The 7,537-nt window shown below is 34.2% G+C and overlaps 1 pseudogene; it reads right to left on the bottom strand.

The window, feature by feature from the left end:
* Nucleotides 1–220, bottom strand: part of LOC113367547 — a pseudogene marked incomplete at its 3' end in the record, with an annotated part of 1,895 nt that extends 1,675 nt beyond the window's left edge.
* Nucleotides 221–7,537: the final 7,317 nt, after the last annotated feature.

The following is a 7,537-nucleotide window of genomic DNA, read 5'->3' as shown; positions in this document are numbered from 1 at the left end:
TTTTGATCTAATAAAAGCATTCCTTCCATCTCTGGTCGGAACTCTATTTGCATGTATTAGCTCTAGAATTACCACAGTTATCCAAGTAATGTGGGTACGATCTAAGGAACCATAACTGATGTAATGAGCCATTCGCGGTTTCACCTTAATGTGGCTTGCACTGAGATGCATGGCTTAATCTTTGAGACAAGCATATACTACTGGCAGGATCAACCAGGGTGCTATATATATAATAGCATAGTGCGTAAATGTCCCTCGGCGTCACCCGAGAGACCACACTTTGTATAGAAAAGTTCGATGAATATTTCTAAACAACGAATTTTCTTACATATATATATCTGAGTCGTACGATATTCCCTGGACATGACGAACAGTTTACATCGCGACTTGATATTTTATATATTCTGCGCTTACACAGAGGCTAGACCTTTAACAACCGTCGAAACGGCGGTCCGTACATGAAATTTGCGGTCCGCAGACCCAGTTAATTTCAAACAGTCTCTTTACCCTTCGTTAGATTGAAAACGTCGGGGCGAATTCATTATAAGAATTCATCGTTATAACTAACTTTTATTCTCGCTCGGAGAGTATTGAGTTGATTGCATTTGTATATTTTATTTTCCGCATAAGAGTCTTTGCGTCAACGACACATGCCCGCGGATATGCTGTACAGTATGGTTGAACACTTATAAATAAGGTCCAGAACCCGGCCGTAAACCGACATCCAAACATATACGGCGTATATTATTCTAGACACGGTCTACGACAGTTTGACCTGCAGCGACGGGTCGCCTCGGGTTACCGTGCGAACCATCACCGCGATGGTCTGGACAGGCTATATGGCGGGTCGCAAAAAATAAATTCTCTAGGACGCGCAACCACTTTAGCAATTTTAGAGCACGTTGTGGTCCAAAAACAAACGTCCTCGCTTTAAATTGAAATACGAATATTTCACTGTGTGTGAGATTGAAAAATCTGCTTTCGCTGATTTTTCATTTTCTTAAAACAACGCAATGAAGCGAATGTTCAAATTCGCACAATTTGAATAAAATGTGCAGAGTATATAGAATACTAACGCAAGCGTTTACTACAATCGACTTTAAAACACTAGACTTTCATCTAGCGCCCAAAGAATTGATTGAGCTATGCGTTTAAAGTATAATATTCAAAAAGAACGCCGTTTTCACAACGAACTTCGTCATTCGCTCAGGCATTTGGCGATACCGAGCAGATATACATGGCAGTGCTCTCACACAATGCATAAGAGCGCTAAGCGGTTGTAAACTGCGTCACGCTGCTTTTGCAATATAACGTTAATGAAACGAATGATCATTGCCAGAAGCTTTTGCCCACAGTATATTATACTATAGGAGCGCACTTGATTACAGCAATAATTTGTCGAGTAATCACAAGATTTCATATTTGTGGTCAGCAGACCCAAATAATTTTAACTCGCACCGATCGAACGTTCATAAATGAATGATCCTCGGTGCGAGAAGCTTCGTCAGTTCTGCTGCACCACCCATCTATTTGACTTTAGTCCATTTGTAAAATCCTATATTATTAAAATATATAGATTTTATATTTGCGGTCCGCAGACCCAAATAATTTCAACTCGCTCCGATCAAACGTTCATAAAACGAAAGACCATCGCTGCGAGAAGCTTTGCTAGTTCTGCTATATTCACATATATTTGACCGTAGTCAATTTGTAAAATTCTATATTATTAAATATATAGATTTCATATTTGCGGTCCGCAGACCCAAATAATTTCAACTCTCTCTGATCGAACGTTTAAAAACGAATGATCCTACCACCAGTTATCTATAGCCGCAAACCAGCATCCGAATATATACGGGGTATATAATTCTAGATGTGGCTCACAACATTATTAAAAGTTACGCTAATATATCATTGACAGACTAAAAGTATCGAATATGATGTAAAAACTACACCGGGGAATGATATCCGTACCCGCCCGAACAACATAGCGTACTTTAGCCTGAGCTCGCTCGCATCGCACAGCGTAGGTATTTGACTGAGTCCCAAGCGATGTGCATTTGACCTGCGGCGAGGGCCTGCTCGCGCTTACGGTGTGAATCGTCAAGACAAAAGTCTGGGAAAATTTCGAACTGTGAACCCTTATGATAGAAAAATTTTTGTCGAAAATTTTGTTAGATGTTCAAACAGTTTTATATATATGGACAATATGAATTATAGTTAATTATTGAGTTTTTAGGTGTTTTTTGGGTTTTTTTAAACTTTTGTATAAAATTATGTATTTATTGATTTTTATAGATCTCAATGAATATAAAACGAATTTATATATAGTTATATTATTTTTTATAATTATTTGTTTAAATTTTCTAATTTTACAATAAATGTTCAAACCAGTTTTCCTCGATTTTCTCTTAAACCGTAAAAGATACGAAAAAACTTTGTTCGTACGAAAGATGCAGAATAAAATTACGAATAAAATGGTATATAAATGGTTAGGTGTGTTCATATAATTTTCTCGAGATTTTCCGATTTTTCCGAATTTTCACGACGGCAACTCGCCTGTAGGCCACACCGTTGGGAATTCGAAGTTGTGATATATGGGAAAAGAACTAAGAATTTTGAGACCTTTCTAATGATGTATAATAGTTTATATGTTTTCTTTAGAGAAATATCGAATCGTGAAGAGTATTGCTCCAACCTAGCCGCACTTTGCATTTTGACATGTTAACATCTACACATATTGCTCTATAACATAAAAACCGTAAAAGATACGAAAAAACTTTGTTCGTACGAAAGATGCAGAATAAAATTACGAATAAAATGGTATATAAATGGTTAGGTGTGTTCATATAATTTTCTCTAGATTTTCCGATTTTTCCGAATTTTCACGACGGCAACTCGCCTGTAGGCCACACCGTTGGGAATTCGAAGTTGTGATATATGGGAAAAGAACTAAGAATTTTGAGACCTTTCTAATGATGTATAATAGTTTATATGTTTTCTTTAGAGAAATATCGAATCGTGAAGAGTATTGCTCCAACCTAGCCGCACTTTGCATTTTGACATGTTAACATCTACACATATTGCTCTATAACATAAAAACCGTAAAAGATACGAAAAAACTTTGTTCGTACGAAAGATGCAGAATAAAATTACGAATAAAATGGTATATAAATGGTTAGGTGTGTTCATATAATTTTCTCTAGATTTTCCGATTTTTCCGAATTTTCACGACGGCAACTCGCCTGTAGGCCACACCGTTGGGAATTCGAAGTTGTGATATATGGGAAAAGAACTAAGAATTTTGAGACCTTTCTAATGATGTATAATAGTTTATATGTTTTCTTTAGAGAAATATCGAATCGTGAAGAGTATTGCTCCAACCTAGCCGCACTTTGCATTTTGACATGTTAACATCTACACATATTGCTCTATAACATAAAAACCGTAAAAGATACGAAAAAACTTTGTTCGTACGAAAGATGCAGAATAAAATTACGAATAAAATGGTATATAAATGGTTAGGTGTGTTCATATAATTTTCTCTAGATTTTCCGATTTTTCCGAATTTTCACGACGGCAACTCGCCTGTAGGCCACACCGTTGGGAATTCGAAGTTGTGATATATGGGAAAAGAACTAAGAATTTTGAGACCTTTCTAATGATGTATAATAGTTTATATGTTTTCTTTAGAGAAATATCGAATCGTGAAGAGTATTGCTCCAACCTAGCCGCACTTTGCATTTTGACATGTTAACATCTACACATATTGCTCTATAACATAAAAACCGTAAAAGATACGAAAAAACTTTGTTCGTACGAAAGATGCAGAATAAAATTACGAATAAAATGGTATATAAATGGTTAGGTGTGTTCATATAATTTTCTCTAGATTTTCCGATTTTTCCGAATTTTCACGACGGCAACTCGCCTGTAGGCCACACCGTTGGGAATTCGAAGTTGTGATATATGGGAAAAGAACTAAGAATTTTGAGACCTTTCTAATGATGTATAATAGTTTATATGTTTTCTTTAGAGAAATATCGAATCGTGAAGAGTATTGCTCCAACCTAGCCGCACTTTGCATTTTGACATGTTAACATCTACACATATTGCTCTATAACATAAAAACCGTAAAAGATACGAAAAAACTTTGTTCGTACGAAAGATGCAGAATAAAATTACGAATAAAATGGTATATAAATGGTTAGGTGTGTTCATATAATTTTCTCTAGATTTTCCGATTTTTCCGAATTTTCACGACGGCAACTCGCCTGTAGGCCACACCGTTGGGAATTCGAAGTTGTGATATATGGGAAAAGAACTAAGAATTTTGAGACCTTTCTAATGATGTATAATAGTTTATATGTTTTCTTTAGAGAAATATCGAATCGTGAAGAGTATTGCTCCAACCTAGCCGCACTTTGCATTTTGACATGTTAACATCTACACATATTGCTCTATAACATAAAAACCGTAAAAGATACGAAAAAACTTTGTTCGTACGAAAGATGCAGAATAAAATTACGAATAAAATGGTATATAAATGGTTAGGTGTGTTCATATAATTTTCTCTAGATTTTCCGATTTTTCCGAATTTTCACGACGGCAACTCGCCTGTAGGCCACACCGTTGGGAATTCGAAGTTGTGATATATGGGAAAAGAACTAAGAATTTTGAGACCTTTCTAATGATGTATAATAGTTTATATGTTTTCTTTAGAGAAATATCGAATCGTGAAGAGTATTGCTCCAACCTAGCCGCACTTTGCATTTTGACATGTTAACATCTACACATATTGCTCTATAACATAAAAACCGTAAAAGATACGAAAAAACTTTGTTCGTACGAAAGATGCAGAATAAAATTACGAATAAAATGGTATATAAATGGTTAGGTGTGTTCATATAATTTTCTCTAGATTTTCCGATTTTTCCGAATTTTCACGACGGCAACTCGCCTGTAGGCCACACCGTTGGGAATTCGAAGTTGTGATATATGGGAAAAGAACTAAGAATTTTGAGACCTTTCTAATGATGTATAATAGTTTATATGTTTTCTTTAGAGAAATATCGAATCGTGAAGAGTATTGCTCCAACCTAGCCGCACTTTGCATTTTGACATGTTAACATCTACACATATTGCTCTATAACATAAAAACCGTAAAAGATACGAAAAAACTTTGTTCGTACGAAAGATGCAGAATAAAATTACGAATAAAATGGTATATAAATGGTTAGGTGTGTTCATATAATTTTCTCTAGATTTTCCGATTTTTCCGAATTTTCACGACGGCAACTCGCCTGTAGGCCACACCGTTGGGAATTCGAAGTTGTGATATATGGGAAAAGAACTAAGAATTTTGAGACCTTTCTAATGATGTATAATAGTTTATATGTTTTCTTTAGAGAAATATCGAATCGTGAAGAGTATTGCTCCAACCTAGCCGCACTTTGCATTTTGACATGTTAACATCTACACATATTGCTCTATAACATAAAAACCGTAAAAGATACGAAAAAACTTTGTTCGTACGAAAGATGCAGAATAAAATTACGAATAAAATGGTATATAAATGGTTAGGTGTGTTCATATAATTTTCTCTAGATTTTCCGATTTTTCCGAATTTTCACGACGGCAACTCGCCTGTAGGCCACACCGTTGGGAATTCGAAGTTGTGATATATGGGAAAAGAACTAAGAATTTTGAGACCTTTCTAATGATGTATAATAGTTTATATGTTTTCTTTAGAGAAATATCGAATCGTGAGGAGTATTGCTCCAACCTAGCCGCACTTTGCATTTTGACATGTTAACATCTACACATATTGCTCTATAACATAAAAACCGTAAAAGATACGAAAAAACTTTGTTCGTACGAAAGATGCAGAATAAAATTACGAATAAAATGGTATATAAATGGTTAGGTGTGTTCATATAATTTTCTCTAGATTTTCCGATTTTCATAACGGCAACTCGCCTGTAGGCCACACCGTGCAAAATTCGAAGTTGTGATGTATGGAAAAAGAACTAAGAATTTTGAGACCTTTCTAATGATGTATAATAGTTTATATGTTTTCTTTAGAGAAATATCGAATCGTGAGGAGTGTTGCTCTAACCTATCCGCACTTTGCATTTTGACAAGTTAACAACTACACAGATTGCCTTATACTGTCTAAACCGTAAAAGATACAAAAAAACTTTGTTCGTACGAAAGATGCAGAATAAAATTACGAATAAAATGATGTATAACTCGATATATGTCATAATATATTTTTCATGAGATTTTTCAATTTTTACTTTAAATTAAAAAATGTTTGAAATTTTTCGCTGACTTTAAATTCATTTGCGGGTTATGCTTTTTTTTACAATATTGTTTCAAATGATGTAAAAAGTTAAATTAGCGAGGTGCCTCAATATGCAAAAAATTGGCCCACTCTATTGATATTTCTTAGTAAAACCCGTATATTTAACCACAGTTTTCTAAGAAACCAATGACTAGGGTGGGCCGAATCATTATAGAAGTAAAATTAAGCGATATGGGCACCTTTTCATATGAAATATATGTGTTATTTAAATGAATTTTGACTTCAAAACCATATATCGCAAATAACTCTTTAGCCAGCGAAATTTTCAATAAAATACTGTTTTTAATAAGTTAATATATTAATTTAGGCATGTGAATAATTCCAATTGTAAGTTATATTTCTTTTAATAGTTTGTACGGGGGTTTTTAAATCGGGTTTAGTTTGTTGTTATTTATTTCCATCAGAGTGCGCTAGTATTTTTTTATAATAATTCTCGAACTTTCGAAAAGAATATATTAATGTGGAAAATTCGCATAAATCTTCATTCAGTTCTCCAGTTAGACGTGAAGTATCAATGGCGAATTCTTATTTAAATTCAGGCGCAAGTGCTAGTAATTTGAATCATATGCGCTCGCATGATCAAATTACATTTGGGGAAGCAAAAGAATTTACTGGTGTAAATCTTCCGACAAGTATGGAAATTATCAGGTATTATTTTTATTTGGCCGAAGAATCAAAAAAACAAAATAAAATGTTTTCATATAAAACATTTACTCCAAATGTGGTAACGAAATTGATTCAGACGTGGGAAAAAATTGATATTCCAATTATGGAGAAACGAAGTATCGCTAGAAAATTGAACCGATTGATTGATAAATATAAAAGTACAAATAAAAGCAAGTCTACCCAAGCATCATTTCAGGAGTTTGTAGAATCCACGAAAGAATTATTTTATATTGGAAAATGCAAATGCGATTTGCGAAGATTACTGTGTTCTTGTGGATTGATCCCAAAACATTTACAAGCGTTTATGATGGATCAACATAATGAGAGGAAATCTACGATACCAGAATATATTATAAAAATTGAAGATGAAGTATCAGAATCTACAATAACTAGCAATATTACTCCAGGTGAGACATATACTCCAGATGTTGATTTTGATTTTAAAAGCAGTTCGGAAAGTTTACAAAATACTTCTCATATAAAACGTGGTCCATATAGTCGAAG

The sequence above is a fragment of the Ctenocephalides felis genome, unplaced genomic scaffold (assembly GCF_003426905.1).
Source record: "Ctenocephalides felis isolate EL2017-DRISC unplaced genomic scaffold, ASM342690v1 CF-g0.4_SCAFFOLD_00715, whole genome shotgun sequence".
NCBI classification, from domain to species: domain Eukaryota; kingdom Metazoa; phylum Arthropoda; class Insecta; order Siphonaptera; family Pulicidae; genus Ctenocephalides; species Ctenocephalides felis.
Note: the sequence above shows the minus strand (reverse complement) of the source record. Positions and strands in the feature narration are given on the sequence as shown.